The 16,932-nt window shown below is 36.6% G+C and overlaps 1 long non-coding RNA gene across 1 annotated transcript; it reads left to right on the top strand.

The window, feature by feature from the left end:
- The first annotated feature begins 8,312 nt into the window (after positions 1–8,312).
- LOC132305575 (uncharacterized) lies at positions 8,313–8,834 on the top strand. The gene is made up of 2 exons (XR_009481630.1): positions 8,313–8,579; positions 8,683–8,834. It is a non-coding gene; the product is annotated as an uncharacterized LOC132305575 (long non-coding RNA).
- The last annotated feature ends 8,098 nt before the right edge of the window (positions 8,835–16,932 follow it).

Below are 16,932 nucleotides of genomic sequence, written 5' to 3' on the forward strand. Positions count from 1 at the left end.
AAATTGAAAGTTGTGGATTAAAGTTAAATTTTATGTTTCATTTGGGGTATGAAGAAGTAGTGCTAATTGTTTGAGGATCCGAAGAGATAGACTGATGATTGGAATGATTGGGACGAGATCAAGAGTGTTATGGGGAATGGTGAAAAGGAGAAGAATGATGTTGAACCAATGGTGTGAGGTTATCTTACTTAGGCACGTAGATTGTCTTAGGAAGAATGATCAGAATAGTCGATTAAGTGTTATGACTGATTGTGTTGTAGATGGTTTGAGGAGACATTTGGATGTTGACCATTCTAGTTTCTGCGCTCATTTTTCCTTTAGGATTTGTCGGAACGATATTGCTGTATAGAAATTCTTTTCTAGTGGCAAGTAGTGGTTGTTGCGGGAGTTATCGAGAGTAATGCTTATTATTTTGTTATGATGGTGTCACAGGAAGAATTGCTTGGTAGTGACTTGGTGATCTAGTGAGATGAGAGGTTTGAGTCATCATTCGAGGATGATGGTAGTAGAGTCGTTATGGCGTGATGTTTAGTATTGATGAGCAGAATGGTTTGGGATATGATCAGAGGGTGGATTGGGAATATGAGGTGTTGTTGTATGTTATCGGGTAGGTGATGGGATTGTATGCTAGTTGAGGCGATTGTGGTCGGCTTAGTCTTTAGAGCCAGTGAGGACGATGTTGCTAGATAGGCGTATTTTTCTTTTGACGAGTCAATGGATTGTTGTGACTGAGGTTACGAGTCGGGTGTGCATGGTGATCAAGGCAGTATCGTCTTGAAAGATGGAACGGGTGGTAAAGTGTCATTTTATGGCATATGGATTGTCATTGGGAGTGACGGGATACGGTGTCCGATGGGTTGTGATCGTTTCTAGTGTTGGTATGTTGTGAGTATTGATGCTCTTGTTTGATGGTTGTGTTGTGAGTTGTATCTTAGTACTCGACAAATGAGTGGTAGGGATCTGATTGGTTTTGGTTAGCATGGGTGTTGCAGGGTATCGTATGCGAAGTTTCTGTGTTGATAGTGTATGATGGACCGTTAGTGGTGGGGTCGCCTAGAATTGAGTTTGTAGTTCCGTACGGGTATCCATTTGGTTCTTCTCTTTGTGTGTAAGGAGTTTAGTTCATCCCAGGTGAGATTGGGTATCCATGGTTGGACAGTTGGTATGTAGCATATGACAAAGTGTCTGGTGCATTCAGGTGCGAGTCGTCAGTCTCTTGTGAGAGCGAGGTTTGTTACCCTTTCCATTTGTTCTAGTCCTGGCAAGGACGTCGTTTGTCGTGAGCCTTATTTTCCATTAGGAGTTGTACGTGTCCGTGGGTGGACAGACCTGTATATGATTTGTTATGTTATTGAGTTCATCGGTAAAAGTTTGGTTGATTTGGTCAACTCACTCCCACGAAGGGAGATAAAGTCATCAGTTTTTAGTAGTGCTTGTTTTGAGGGTGGTTTTGACGGCACGAGTTGCCGAATAGGGATTGTGTTTCCGGTGTTTGGTACTTTCGGTGATGGCTAGGGGTACGTCGTGAATTGTAAGCTTAAGGATGGTTAGGTGATGTAATGTGAGTCATGTACTCGGTGTTTTTATAGGCGTTTGATTCGAGCAGTGTCTTGAGAACAAGTGTCGATGTCGCATTAGAACTACGTGATTAAAGAAAGTGAATTTGGAATTCCGTTGAGAAATAATGGGAAAGATTGACTTTGGTTTTGTGATCTCGAGCATGAAATAGTTGCATTGTGTGTTTTGACAGGTAAGAATTGAATCAAGTAATGCTATAGAGTTGTTTACCTGGTATAGGTGTTAAGAGGGGAATTAAAGATCTTTTATGCTAGTTGATGATTGTAGTATTTGGTGCCATATTGCTTTTAGCTTTTTATAGTTGTTTTATTGAATTATGATTGGGATTTTTAGAGCAGGTATATAATTGTATAGTTGTTGAGGTTACATAGAGCGATGGATTGACAGTGAGTGGATCTCATGGTTACCTTATGGACTGTGTGAGAGTGTGTTTGAGGTTTGGACCTGAGGACAGGAATGATGTCTGTGTTGAGACCGGATTGATGACGAGAATGGCCTGGCCAACCATTTCTCCTAAATTAGTCTCTCTTAGCATTATGTCAGGTCAAAGGTCAATGATTGTTTCAATTTGTCAAAGATAGTGAGAGCACGGTATTGCGCGTTGTGTCGGTGTGACAGTGTGGATTCAGATGATTTATTTTGGGTGACGAAGCGTGTTAGGTAGTACCAAGTATCTGGTATAGGGTTTGTAGTTCGATCATTGATTATTGAAGATCTTGTTTTGAGGATTTGGGTTCTAGGTACAGGATAGTACGTTTTATTGTTCTGGTGATTCATGATTATGTAGTCGTTGGGAGATTCATTATTTAGTCATCTTAAGGATGATAAGTTTAGTGATTGCCGTTTGGTGTGGTTGGTAGTCGTTGTATAGGTTTGTAATAATGTAGTTAAGTGTTAGGTAGTGAATGTTTGGTCTAACAGGGATGTGTAGATTAGAGTTGAGCTTGATTGTGAGATGGACGGGGTTCCTTGTCTGGGGTTTTGTGTGTCTTTTAGGGAGGAGTTGAGACAGGATGTCGTCATGTTCGGTGGTCTTGTGATCGTTCCCCTTGGACTTTGGAGCCTTGCGTAGCAATGTAGAGTGGGTCGATGCCCGTTTTGAGTTGAGTATAAAATCCAGCTAGTTTGTGTTATGATGTCTTGAGTAATGAGTACCCTCATAGGGTGGTGAGCATTGTGTTTTTGCGGCAGTGGTGTGTGATGACTAGTGACGTTCGGTGATGTTGGTGAGTTCACGGTTTTAGGGTTTTGTGAGGTGTTCTTGGGAAGGTGTATGGTTGTGGGCCTCCTTCTTTAAGGAGGGTAGATTTCGAGGACGAAATCTTTTAAGGAGGGTAGATTATAATGTTTATGATATATATATATATATATATATATATATATATATATATATAAGAAATAATGTTAAATGTTATTATAATTAGGCCGTGGGATCAGCATGCATTTTTAGTCATTAAAATGCCCAAAGGTCAGTTTACAGACCACATTATCTCTCTACTGCTACGTTTTCTCTCTCCCCTTTTTTTTTTTTTTTTTCTTTTTTTTTTTTCTTTTCTTACACTAAAGTCTTGATTTCTCCTTCATCATTGGGAATTTTTAGGTGTCGCTTACGGCAAATCGAAGAGCTCAACGAGATCTTCAAGTGGGTGTAAGCAACTTCAGTTTGGTGCACTCTAGGGATTTTGAATTTTTGGCTCACTTTGGGAATTTTGGGGTTTTTCTATAATTAAGAGGTAGGGATACTCTAATTCACATTTTCTTTGATCTTTTGTAAGTTATCCCCTTTAATTTGATTCTAAGCATGTTTGATTTTAGCAATTTTGTCTATGTTATTGTGGTTGTAGGTAATTAAGGTGATGGATGTATTATATGTGTTAATTGAACCAATGATTATGATTTATATACTTGGGGGTGAAGATATATGCTTAGTATTAACATTTTAGGTGCCCCATGATTTTTAATTGTTAAGAAAAGTGATGTTGAAATTATAAAAATAAATGTTAGGATTTCCCTTAATAATGTGATAATGATGTAGATGGAATGTATGTGATTTATTGTAAATTTTTCTTGAGAAATTACCATGATGCTAGATATATGATGCGTATTTTTATGTGTGTTATGTGTAAATAATATATATGTGTATGATTTGTTGATTGGATATGGAAAGCATGCTTTTGTGATTATGTCCTTATTTAATATGTGTAATTGTAGAAATTTTGTTGACTAAAAGCATGCTATAAATTCATGAGAAAATTCTTCTTTAGTATGAAATGTTGTTAAGGTTTGATGATGTGAAAATTATGGTAAATTATGAAGCATGAAGCATTCATGCATCCATTAGGAAAGAAAAAAGGGGAAAAGTATTTTTTAAAAAACCAATGAAATTGTTTTGGGGAAAAGTTTTTGAAAAGTGTTTGTGAAAACCCGAATGCCTAAGAGGCGCCTAGTGGTCCGTGGTGTTAGTCTGGTCTAGAGAGGGGACTAGGGAGAGACCTTAGTGTGGTTGAGCTAACCAGGCTGGATGCGATGCGTTGGAGGTGCCTTGTGGTCGTGGATGGGTAGCCAATCCCCCTTTCGTGACGCTTTGGAGGTGCCTTGGGTCGGATTACACTAACGGTTTGGAAGTTAAAACAATTTGGTTTCGGAAACGGGGAGTGACATTGCATGGCATGGCACATCATTGGCATATGTGGTGCATTTGGTAATTGGTTGAGATATGTATGTTTGTTGATGATGCAGTGGTTTTACTTGACTCCCAAGATATGATCCCGTTCTCTTGCATTCTATTCTCTATGTGGATTCACAAGGTCATAAGAAGTGTGTTTTAGACACTTCCTACTAAGCGTTTAGCTCACCCCATCATTTTAACATTTTTTAGGTCACAAGAAGGAAGTGGCGGACGACGTTCCTCCACAAGTTTTGATGGGTTAATGGACTGTTTGACACATTTTGTAACTATGATCTCATTTTATTTTTATTATTATTATTATTATTATTATTATATATAAACCCTAGGATGACATGCATATTATGTATTGATATAGGAAAGGATGGTAATGTTTTTAGTTGACCTCGGGTTCGGGTAAGGATCCGGTTAGCGATTCGGACCCTCAGGTTTAGGTCATTACAAATTTAGTGACAGTTCAGTTGCAATCCCTTTTGTGGTAATATTTTACTTTTTTTTTTTGGGTAAAGTACATAAACACCCCTTGAGGTTTGGGGTAAAGACATACAGATGAAACTTAGCCTATTTTGGGACAAAGGCACCCCCTCAAATTTGATACAGTAACCAAAAACACCCCAATAGTAATGAATTGACATTTTTGCCATTTGACTTTTATATTGACTCATGTGAATATTGAAATTACCTTTTTAACCTCTATATTTTTAGATTTATTTATTTATCTCTCAATAATTTGTATATACACATATATATAATCAATATATATATCATTCCGCACAGTTCAATATCATTGAAAATTAATACCTAACAAAATAAATAATTGAACAAAATACAAATTAAGAACAGTCTAAGAACACAAATTACAAAACAAAAAATAAAATAAATAATAAATAAAACAGAGGGCACACCGTTGAAGATAAGAGCTTTGATTTTGGAACGAAGATGAGGATTCTGTTGGCCGGATTTTTTTGTGACTTGCCGGAGTTCGAAATCGCCAGTTAGTTGTTGCAGTCACCTCCGCGAGAGAGAGAGAGAACGTAACTTAGCAGCGATTTGCGGCAGCGACGTTATGGTGGCCACAATATGCAGCGACGACAACGACAATATCCATTCACCATTGCCGCACTTATCTCATCGGCGACTATGGGGCTCTATGGGTCAATGAAATTGAAGGCGGGCCGCGGATCTAGAGTCGGCCTCATCGGATTCGAAGGATCTAGAGTCGACAGAGCTCTCTGCAATGGAATAGCCGGAGCTCTGTAGAAGATCATGCGTCGGCGAGGAGTAGGCCATGGCCGTCAGCGGAACTCTTTGCCATGGACTCGTCGAAGCTCTGTACAAGAATCATGAGCTGGCGAGGAGCAGGCCACCGTCGGCACCTTGACACTTGGAGTGCATCCTTGCTTTCGAATTCCTCGGCGCTTGCACCTTTTCGACAACCCTTTACCACCCTGTTCGGCGACTCTTCCACCTTTGGTACATGCGCATCCTCTTTCCTTCTATAGCTATCAGTGCGAAACACATACCTACTGATTCGAGTCGCAACCCCAATCTACCATGAACTGGTATAACTCCCCTGTCATTCAAAAATATCCGACGGCACCGAGGTAAAGGACGCGCTGTCTTCTCCGTTTATTATATATATGTGTATATACAAATTATTGAGAGTTAAATAAATATATATATATATCTAAAAATATAGAGGTTAGAAAGGTAATTTCAATATTCACATGGGTCAATATAAAAGTCAAAGGGCAAAAATGTCAATTCATTACCATTGGGGTGTCTTTGGTTACTATATCAAACTTGAGGGGGTCTTTGTCCCAAAACAGACTAAGTTTCATCTGCATGTCCTTATCCCAAACCTCAGGGGGTATCTATGTACTTTACCCTTTTTTATTTTTATTTTTTTATATTAAAATATATTAGTAGGAGTTCCATTGATCAAGTGATGAAAATCAAATATATTTGAAAATCTGACAAATGCCTTAATATGGTTGCTTTGTTAGCTTCTAAAAATATCTCTTTATTACATATTCATCTATGAACAAATTCTATTGACTGTTAATTACCGGGGAAAAAAAAAAAAAAAAAAAAAAAAAAAAAAAAAAAAAAAAAACAAATTCTATTGCCTGTGCATTAATGGAATATCCAAACCTTTTATTGACTACACACTAAAATTGATTCCCATTTAATCGAGCGCTATTTAAGATACTATTGAAGCATGTTATGAAAATTTTGATTGAATAATTATATAAAACACTTCAGGCTCTCCCTCCTCCCCATCCCTTCTTTTCTTTATCCTATCATTCTTTTTCTTTTCTTTTTTTTTCTTTTTTTTTCCTTATATAATCTCTATTTAACATCATTAACTGACAATTTTGATTTGAATTTTGTTAAATTCTTCAGAATTTAAAGTTTAAAGAGAATAAAAAGGATATATCCTTCTTCCAAAAGAAATTTGAGTTTATTTTTTTTTTTTCTATAAATTAATCAAAAAATAAAGATGCAAAAAAGAGGTCAATACCTGCAATCACATATTTCGCTCACACAAACCTACTCTTCTGAAAACCCAAGAGAGTAAGCTAAAAGACACTTTCTAAGAAGCCTCTCACAACCCTAACGCTAAGGGTTCGATTGGCATAGTTTTTGCTTCTACTTTACAACAACAACAATTAAGCCCTTTTCAATTACTTGGGTCCTGCTATATGATATCCCATGTTTCTATTATACTCTATTTGAAGTCATAACCTGAGTCAATTCACGTACTATCAAATATTGGTCATGACAAAGTTTTATGTTGCATGTCAATTTACCTAACGCAACGCTCCTCCTTTATCCAAGCTTAGGATCGTTGTGTGTAAAGAACAGGCAGTTTTTGCTTCTATTTTTACGCTGAAGAAAAATAAAAGCATAACCAACATTCCAGACAGTTTTTGTCATTTTGCAGAAAAAGAAGACATTATATATCACTTCTATTTGGCTTATAGGTGCTTGACAACTCTAGTTTTGCAGAGTTTCTCAGTTGGAATTATTTTCATTTTGCAGAAAAAGAATTCATTATATATCACTTCTATTTGGCTTATACGTGCTTGACAACTCATTTTGAAGAGTTTCTCAGTTGGAATTATTTCATGTAAGCATCTAATCAACAGTTTGTTTTTAGGATACTATCGGCATGTTTTTTTATTCCCTCTCAAATATGAAAGGCATATTTGGTATTTTGAAATTTTCATTAAACTCATGAAACAACTTCCAGGCAAAAGCTATCTAAAAATAAATAAATAAATAAAAACTAGCCAAACATTACTAAAAACAACTACCAAGCTCAAGAAGTCAAACGCAGCTTTTGAAAAACAAACATATTCCAAATAAAATGGGAATCACTAAGGAAAATATGTTGTTTAAATTTATGTAAATAAAGCATATAACCTATATCTAATTTTTGGCAACTAAGTCATAAAAATCAACCAAAATGTGGTAGCAAATAAATTGTTAAGAGAAAAGAGTGTGTAAAATATACGTGTGTAATTTTTTTTTTTTATCTCCTGCTACGTCACCAATGTATAAAATTATTATATATTTTACATAATTTTTTTACATGGCTACATGAGCATGTATCCTTTCTCCCCCCTCTTTCTCATTCTATTAACGAATGAACCCTATATTAAGTAGGTTTGTAAAAATTATGTAGACCTAGGATATATTTTTACAAAAAGGTATAAAACAACTACTGGAACTAAAAATAAAAAATCCAAATTTTTTATGTAAATCTATTATAACACATCATAGTTACACAAATATATATATATATACACACACACTGTTGAAGATGTTGTAAGGCATCATTTTACATAAAAATCTTACTCACATCAGGATATATATGCTTCAAGATTGGCCGGTAATATTGTGTGTGAGTAGAAAATGCCATGAAGCATCTGATGCTCTGTTATTTAAATGCAATCCTAATCAAGTATCTGATGCTGTTATTAATGAATGCATGCTAATCAGTAATAAGTCTATTCTATTCCTTTGGATTTAACTTGTGATTATACTTCTGTCAAACTCTCTTATAAATACACCATGTTTTAGAACAAATGGTACCTGAGTAGAGCAACTTAGATAAGTTTTTTTTTTTTTCTCTCTCATATCTTAGGTTGAATTCTATACCGAAAGGAAACATGCCGCCCCTCCCTCCAAGCGACTCTGACACTGATGCTGATGGAAAACCTGTCGAAAAACCCAGCTTTTGGACCATTTTGATAAGCTTAATCCTAAATCGTCCCTGTCCCCCATACATTGTCGAGCAAGGTGAAAGGTATTGAATTCAATCACAAGGCATGTCCATGCTTATCAAAACTCATTTTCAATGCTTTTATGCTTGATCAAATTATTAATATTTATTTTGAATCATTACATAGGCGATAAAGTGGAAAATTAGCAGCGAAACACTGACTGGTAAAGGTGGGACATGACAGTGCTGCAGAAGGAGCTATATGTATATGTATGAAGATGTTGATCATGGATGTGACCATTTATAATACAATAATTTAATGGATGACATTCTGGATCATACCTCCTAAGTCTGTTGTTCATTGTTCTCCTTTCCAGGCACTACTAAACCAACAAAAGTGATTTGATAAAATTGGCGAACCTGACTATCATTATATACAAGTGAAAAATTACAAATATAGGAAGAGAATAAAAATCAAATCGAGAATAAAAATCAAATCCCTAAACATAAGCACCCAATAAATCTGCCACAATACAAGGAATCCAATTGTGTCCTTGAGCAATCTTTAAGCTAAATGACATGCGATCCATGCAATCAAACATCATCGAACATGAAAACATTGTTGGGTTTATTTCCTTCTATATAAAGGAAAGCCCAAGTGGGTTTTATTAAAACCCAAAGCCTAGCACTTTAGAGTGAATAACCCTAAGGAAGTCAGAATAAAAAGGTAGGAGAGATCAGCCGTAACTTACACAAAAGAAAGAGAGAAAAACGCAATTTTTCTTCACACTGCCCAGATTTCATCAAACTTCCGATCCCGCTTCGTCCGTGGTCCGATCGAGCTAAAATTTGGAGGTGTGGTTTACGACTCAATGAGTTAAAATCTGGACGGTGCAGATCGGATTTTGAGCTCGGGAACAGTGATTCATGCCCATGAATAGTAACCGGGTTTATGCTATTTTCTCTCCAATTCTCTTTGTTTTTGCCAAGATTGATGATATCTTGATGAGATGTATTGTAGCCTCTAATTGCGATTAGAGAAGACTTTGTGTACCTATTATTTAGTTGATAATAGAGATTTTAACTGGACTAAGTCCCGTGGTTTTTGTTCCTCAAACTAGGGAAATTTTTCACGTAAAAAATTGCTTGTGTTCTTGTGGTTTGGTGTGATTGATTTTCTTTTCTATTATTTTTAGCACATATAAAAATAGAGATACACTATATTTGCTTGCATATAGGGAGAAGAGTTATTCCGTTGTGTTTGTTTATTGTTATCTCTACCAACAAATATTAATATTATTAACTACAATCATTTCACGGATAATATACATTTTTCCCACTATCTTTAGCAAAATGGAGGAAAGTGACCAGACTCGAACACAAATTTTTCAGAAGAGGAAAATTTTTCAGAAAAGGACGACGACAAGAAGCAAGAGAAACGCACATTGTTCTCATAAATAATAATATATTTTCGTGATATGTACAACGGTAAGTTGATTGAAATAACAAAAATATGGCTCTTGAGCTATTGAGTCAACTAATGTGGATGTTTAGAATGAGCCGACTCTTCGAGCCAACTTCAACATGAATTCAGGTAAAAGGCATTTTCTTGGAGTTGCTACGGCATCTTTGGCAACACCCAGATGTTAAACCGGAAAACTCAAGCATTTCAAACAATTCCCAAATTTTTGCAATCACATAATTCATTCAAGGGACACACACAAACCTACTCCTCTAAAAACCCAAGAGAGTAGGCTAAAAGACACTTTATGAGAAGCTTCTCAAAACCGTGGGATTGATCGCTCGTTTGGCATAGTTTTTGCTTCTACTTTTACAACAACAACCACCTCCGCTTTATTTAATGCTATAGCCTGAGTCGATCCACATACTACCGGTTGTCAGCCCCCTCATTTATCCAGTCTTAAGACCGCATGTGTAAAGAATACAAGCAGAGTTTTTGCTTCTACTTTTATGAAGAAAAAAAAAGAGAAGTTATCACTTCTGTTTGGCTTATTTGTGTTTGACAACTCTATTTTTGAAGAGCTTCTCATTTGGGATCCATAAAAAGAGCGTGAAATCAACCGTCTGTTTTAGGACACGGTTGGCATTTTTTTTTATTTATGGTATTTACAAGAAAAATATCTAAAATTATATAACAATCTTTATTAGCAAATTCTAGGAATATTCGAAAAAAAGATAAACTAAACTATTGTGAGACTCTCAATAACAATAATAATATCATATATGCTAATACTTTTAGTTATCACTTTCTAAATAACAAATTTTATAACTATTTGTATCTTGTTTGATAACTCAATAATAATCTTGTTGAATATATATATATATATATATATATATATATATATATTTGAGTTAAAATTCATTATGGTTTTCTAATATTTCATCTAGATATATCTTTTCCAAATGGAATTTAAGTGTAACGACCCAAAAATATACCAAAATAATAATAACAATAATAATAATATATAAAATTTTGGCATAACCTCCGCAGAAAAAGTCTTTCTACAACCTGTTGAAATACATAAAAATGCAATCGCCTCACTTGGCCTTAAAATTAATCTATCATGTCCCAACACACAATACAAATAATATACCACATTCCCAAATAACTACATACATATAAAAAGGTCTCGTTCCTCCATCACATCCAAAAAAGGAATCACCAGTTCACTACCTAGTCCCATAATCCTTTACAAGGAACGCATTTTAATTACATCTAGTTACAGTCCATAAAATATAGCTAAAATTTAAAAGTCTATAACTTACAACATTATGCTAATTAAACTAAAGTTTCACAAGATAGTTAGATTATATTCACAAAATATTAAAGTTCTAATACAAAAGATAGCAAAATAAGTAGATCTCCAATTTCGTCTAAACTTATGGTGGATCGTCGTCCGCCACCTCTTTTTAGTGACCTGAAAATGTTATATAAAGGGGTGAGCAAATTTCTCAGTAGGTGGTGCCTAAGATACACCTCTTGTGACCCCGTGAATCCAGACAATGAATAGGAATAAGGGAAAGCGGGATCATGCCATGCCGGAAAAAATACAACACAATTTCAAGGTCATAAATAAACAATGTTGTGCCATGTAATGCAATGCCATGCTATGTCGGATGCGATACCCTTCGGATCCGGGACACGGGTTGATCAAGCCCAAGCCCAAACCCGAGGGAAATATCAAACAATTAATATTTAAAACGAACACAGATTACAAAATGAAATAAGGAATAAATAAATAAAAGCTGAAAGAATTCTAAAATATAATCCTTAAAGATTAAATGCCCAAAAATCCAATAATCCAAAACCTCCAATTGTTAAACAACTCGGGGAATCCATCTCTAGTGGACCCCTAATAAAATCCAAACTGAAATGTAAATAGCTGAAAGAGCATCCAAAGTTAAACCACGGAGAGAAGTCCTACGTCGTCGGAAGAGTGAGTGATAGTCTCTGCTCAGCACGATCAATCCTAAGACTGGAACTGTCGAATACCTGAAAAATAAAAGTGGGTCAGGCCCACGAACAAGTTCTATCCTACTACAATCTGAACAGAGACTCGATACGCATGTACATCCTAAGCAACTCAACAATAGCTATGTAGTCTGTACATATATATATCCACACTACGGAACTCTCACTGGACTATGAAGAGGGTCTCAACCTGAATAGAAGGCAACATGCAAAACGCACCTGAGTGAGCATGAGTACCTAAGCCTAACAGGGTATACCTCAACCAACATAGCCAGCTACGCATCCTATTGCATATACACCACCTAACCGTCGACTCTGAGACTCAAGCTCATATCTCGATACCGTAAAAATATATTTAAAGTCCTATCCTATCCATCCATAAGAAATCTAGTAAGCCGTTCAGCTTGTTCAGCTGCACTGACTTACATATCCATAACAAGTAATCCAGTTAGTCATTCAACTTTGTTTCAGCTGATCTGACTTAAATATAAGTAGGATTTATTTTATAATTCATTCCCTTATTCTGTATAGGTAGGATTTAGTATTTTGAAACTAATCTGTCCCTAGTATGCCACCGTCCCATACCGGTGCATACAATCCATCCATCTAGTAGTTGATAATACTGATAATGAAAATAAATATCAACTAATCTATACATCCAACAATTGATAATTAAAATATTAAATATAAACATCAATTGTTCCATACTAAGCATTATAAAACTTTGTAATTTAACAGGCTTATTTGATACTACTCCGTATAGTCTAATAATTGATAATACAAATCATACATGTAAACATCAATTAATTCCAAATAAGCATAATAGAATATATAAATCCACATGCTTGTCTTATAACACTGGAGCATGATTAAACTATAGAATCATTCTCGAAAAATTGTTAAAATTATGTTGAACAATTTAAATTCTCCGCATCCAAAAACAGTATACCAATTTGTGTAAGAATCTTATACTGTTCAAACTATAATACAAGGTGGATTATTATGCACTAACAAGGCCCTTGCGAGTTTTAAATAAGCTTAGGACACCTCTGAGAATCTCCAATATAGCTTCAAATTAAACTGGAAGATTAAAATCCAAGTACAGAAGTAAAATCCATCACTGAAATTAAAAACAAACTGAAAATCCATAAAGGAGCAGGCTCTAAAAAGATGTGGAGGAGGCTCCAATTTAAGGTAGAGGAGGCTCCAATTTTAGGTTGAGGAGGCTCCAATATATGGTAAAGGGGGCTCCAATTTAAGGTAGAGGATGCTCCAATTTAAGGTAGAGGAGGCTCCAAAAATGTAGAGCATGCTCCAATAACATGTAGAGCAGGCTCCAAAAATGTAGAGCAGGCTCCAAAAAGATATGGAGCCACCTCCACTCTTACCAGCCACCGTCTTCTCCAACGCCGGCTAATTTCTGACTTTCTGATCATCTGTCCTCCACTCCTAAAGTTCCTAGGTATCTAAAACTAGGTCCAGTATGTTCCAGAAAATATTTAAATTCATTATTTGTTAATCACATCAATTAAAACATGAATTATGCAAGAAAATTTTAAAAAAGCAAACACCAATTCATGTAAAGGTATACCATTATAATTGAAACTAACATGCGAACTAGATTAATCTTTAATGTTTGTTTACTCCTTAGGCATGTAAAGAACACGAGTCAAAGAGAAAGAGTTTGGAATAGAACTTGCCTGTGAGATTTTAAATTAAAATCTCTACGCCGTCTTCCTAGATTTTTCAGCGATCATTCACCGTTCTAATCCCTCTATTTCTCCTTGGTTCCATACACGTACAAAACCCTTTCAATCCTTCCTTGGTTCAGCCTTAGTCCCAGCTAAACCCTAGTTTTCCTCTCTCTGTTTCTCTCAAGTCTCTCTCTATTTTCTCTCTGCCTCCGGTACTTGTATAGGCTTCCAAAACCCTTGGCAGATTAATACAGATATATTTATTGGCCAATCCTTTAACCCTAACTCTAATCATATTACGAGACGGAAAACTAAAAGAGAAATAAAGCTAGTCGGCCAAAAACTCAATCACCTAAATAGAAAATAAAACCCTAATTAAACATTTAATGAAAACAATCAATTAAATTACCACCTAAGCATACATAAATAAAAACAAATAATTTAACTAAATAAAAACAATTAAACAAATAATTCAATTTAAACAAAAACACACAAATAATTAAATTAAATAAAAACCACAACCCAACAAATAGGCAAATAAACAAATAAGCCAAAAAATGCAATAAAACATTAAATAAAATGCCGAGACTATCCTTTTAAAATTAGGGGTATTATATTCTTCCCCCATAACAAAAGGAATTCCGTCCTCAGAATTTGCTCTTACCTTGTTCTAATATTTCAGGAAACTATGAGCGAATGACATCCTCCCGTTCCCAAGTAGACTCAGCTTCATTGTGATGACTCCACTAAACACGCACTAAAGGGTTAACCTTATTACAAAGAATTTGATCCCGACGGTCGACAATACGACACGGTGGCTCCAAATACGTTGCATCCGGCTGCAACTCAATCTCCCCAACATCGATATACTGATACCGATCCTCATCTCGCAGAAATTTCTGCAACAAGGAAACATAGAATACATTGTGTACACGATCCAAATTATCCGGAAGTGCCAACCGATAAGTTACAGCTCCAACTCGATCCGTAATCATGAATGGACCAACAACCCCCGGTGACAACTTCCCTTTTGTCCTAAAGCGCATTACTCCTTTCATATGAGACACTTTGAGCAGAACTTGATCTCCAACTTGAAACTCCAAAGCACGAATGCGACGATCAGCATAACCCTTCTGCCTACTCTAGGCAGTGCGCATGCGATCCTTAATAAGAGCAATCTTTTCAGAGGTATCCTTAATGAACGCAGGACCCAAAAATCTGCTATTGCCAACCTCCATCCAACAAACAAGCGATCGACACGGTCGGCCGTACAATGCCTCAAATGGTGTCATCCCAATAGTCTTTTAGAAACTATTGTTATATACAAACTCTACGAGTGGCAAATAATCCTCCCAATGGCCCTTAAAATCAAGAACACACGAACGAAGCATATCCTCCATGATTAGATTAACCCGCTCGGTCTGACCATCTGTCTAAGGATGATAAGCAGTGCTAAGATGTAATTCTGTACCCAAAGACTGCTAAAAACTCTTCCAAAATCCTGACACAAAGCACGAATCCCTGTCCGATATAATAGACAATGGAATGCCATGCAGCTTCACAATCTCGGTAATGTAAAGTCTCGCCAATTGCTCCGAAGTGAAGTCAGTGCGAATAGGCAAGAAATGAGCTGATTTAGTCAATCGATCCATGATAACCCAAATGGAATTGTGATTTTTGAAAGAATTTGGAAATCCGTCCACAAAATCCATAGAAATGCTCTCCTATTTTCGCTTCGGTATCAGTAGTGGCTGTAGACCTCCTGGCGGCCTCTAATGATCAATCTTGACCATTTGACAAGTACTACATTGAGAAACAAAAAGAGCAATATCCCTATTTATACCTGCCCACCAAAATTGCCGCTTCATATCCTGATACATTTTGTCTCCTCCTAGATGAACAGAAAACTCAGAGTGATGAGTCTCAGTCATCACATCCTTCCTCAAATCGTCAGTAGAGGGTACCACTAACCGTCCCTTGTACCTCAAACCTCCATCAATCCCAACATAATAAAATGGAACCTCCACGGATGTTATCTCGGCAACTCTGTCAATGCACTGCTGATCCGTGAGTTGTGCCTTCAAGACCTTGTGAATGATAGAAGGTGTAACTACCATGCAAGCCATGAAAACATCCGACAACTCATCCAACGCCTTCAAAGCATTCCACTCAGTGGTGAATAAAACAGAAAAACTAGCATCGGGTCAGCAACTGAGTGCATCTGCCACCACATTCGCTTTCCCTGGATGGTACTGAATAGAGAAATGATAATCCTTTACAAACTCAACCATCTGCACTGTCTCATATTCAGCTCCCACTGAGTGAACAAATACTACAGACTCTAGTGATCACTAAATAATCTGAAAGACTTGCCCAACAGATAATGCCTCCAAATACGTAAGACAAAAACCATAGCTGCCAACTCCAAATCATGTGTTGGATAATTAAGCTCATGAGGCTTAAGCTCCCGAGATCCATATGAAATCGGTCGCTCCTCCTGCATCAAAACATATCCAAGACCTTGTAAAGAAGTATCTGTGTAGACAAGATACTCTATCCCGCTCTGTGTAGTAGACAGAACCAATGCAGAAGTCAACTTAGTCTTTAGCTCATCAAAAGCTTTCTGACAATGCTCATCCCACACGAACCGTACACTTTTTTTAATCAGATGAGGGAGTGGTCCCGTTATCTTGGAAAACCCTTGGATGAACCTACGATAATATCCTGCCAATCCGAGAAAAGTCCGAAACTCGGTAGGTGAAGTAAGGTGTCCCCACTCGACCACTACTGAAACCTTGGCTGGATCTACCGCTATTCCCTTTTTTGACACCACATGACCCAGAAATTTCACACCATCTGCTAAATTTCACACTTTTCGAATTTGGCATACAACTGGTGCTCACGAAGTGTCTGCAACACTATGCGAAGATGTCTAGCGTAATCATCCTCTGACTTTGAATAAATCAAAATGTCATCTATAAAGACAATAACAAATTGATCTAAGTAAGCCCTGAAGACTTTGTATGTCAATGACCTCATTACTCGAGCTATAGAAGTGGGTGTGACAGCTGCACTTTAAAATCAACCACAGGTTCAGCAGGCACCTGTAGCAGCACCAATGGTTCCGACTGATCCTTAGGAAAAGGCTAGGAATTTTTTCACAAAGGGGAGGCCACCTGAGTTCACAGGCTTCACTAATGCGAAAGCAGCTCATCAGTGGAAGAAGGATATCGAGCGACATCTTCGTATA

The sequence above is a fragment of the Cornus florida genome, unplaced genomic scaffold (assembly GCF_030987335.1).
Source record: "Cornus florida cultivar Cherokee Brave unplaced genomic scaffold, ASM3098733v1 CherokeeBrave_3.0.0_Hap2_Chr04, whole genome shotgun sequence".
NCBI classification, from domain to species: Eukaryota; Viridiplantae; Streptophyta; class Magnoliopsida; order Cornales; family Cornaceae; genus Cornus; species Cornus florida.